This window comes from Coturnix japonica, unplaced genomic scaffold (assembly GCF_054131305.1).
Source record: "Coturnix japonica strain WE unplaced genomic scaffold, WE-NBRP24 Scf039, whole genome shotgun sequence".
NCBI classification, from domain to species: Eukaryota; Metazoa; Chordata; class Aves; order Galliformes; family Phasianidae; genus Coturnix; species Coturnix japonica.
The window spans coordinates 4,161,110-4,162,500 of NW_028188942.1; positions in this window are offsets into that span (position 1 = coordinate 4,161,110).

Sequence of the window (1,391 nt, forward strand, 5' to 3'; positions counted from 1 at the left end):
GACAAACAATCGAATGGACCAAAGTACGAACGAGCGGACGAACAAACAAACACGCAGACAAAAGGGCAAAACCGCGGTGGCGGTGGCGGGACGGCCAGCTTCAAGCAAGGCCGAACCGAGAAGCCCGGGTGCGCCCCGACCCGGCGAACAGCGGCCGGCTCATACGTGCACCCTGGTCGTTCCGCGGCTGCGGCCGAGTGGCGTCTCCGTGGCGCCTCCGGTGCTCCGGCACGGTCAACACGGCTCGACCCCTGGCCATCGCGGCTCGAGTGCGCCGGCACGGTACAACGTCTCCCAGCGGGCTCCGTTCGGTTCGGACGTTCCGCGGTGGCGTCCGGCGGTCTCAGCCGCGGCGGCTCGAGTGCGCCGGTACGGTCCAGCCTCTCCCGGCGGGCTCCGCTCGGCTCGGACGTTCCACGGAAGTGGCCAAGTGTCGCTCTCGTGGCGGCTCCTCTGCGCGGGCACTGTCTACCCGGCTCCGAGCGTCTCCGGAGGGTGGGGGAAGGGGGGGGGGGGGGCACGGCGTCGGCGGCTAGGCGTCGCGTCCCATGCGGCTCGACTAGGTCGGCACGGTCTACCCGGCTCCGAGCGGGCTAGGGTGCTCGGCGTCGGCGGCTAGGCGTCGCGTCCAATGCGACTCGACTAGGTCGGCACAGTCTACCCGGCTCCGAGCGGGCCGTGGTGCTTGGCGGCGGCTGCTAGAGGTCGCTGCCTATGCGGCTCGACTAGGACGGCACGGTCTACCCTGCCCCGTGCGTGCGCGAGGGCTCGGCGGCGGTCGCTAGGTGTCGCTGCACGTCTGCCAGCCCATCCGTCAGCGACCTCTAGCGTCCGCGGCAGAGCAGGGTAGACCGTGCCGATGTGAGCCAGCCGCCACTCAGCGACCCCTGGCCGCCGCCGCATGAGCTTCGGTCCGCTCGGAGCCGGGTAGACCGTGCCGACCAACTCGAGCCGGACGTGCAGCGACCGCTGGCCAGCGTGGAGGCTCGTGTGCGCCGGCACGGTCCAGCCCCTCCCGGCGGGCTCCGTTCGGTTCGGACGTTCCTCGGTGGTGTCCGGGGGGTCTCAGCCGCGGCAGCTCGAGTGCGCCGGCACTGCACAGCCCCTCCCGGCGGGCTCCGTTCGGTTCGGACGTTCCGCGGTGGCGTCCGGCGATCTGAGCCGCGGCGGCTCGAGTGCGCCGGCACGGTCCAACCGCTCCCGGCGGGTTCCGCTTGGCTCGGACGCTCCTCGGCGGAGTCGGGCGATCTGAGCCGCAGCGGCACGGTCCAGCCTCTCCAGGCGGACTCAGCTCGGCTCGGACGTTCCGCGGAAGTGGCCAAGTGCCGCTCTCGTGGCTGCTCCGCTGCGCCGGCACTGTGTACCCGGCTCCGAGCGTCTCCGGGGGGGGG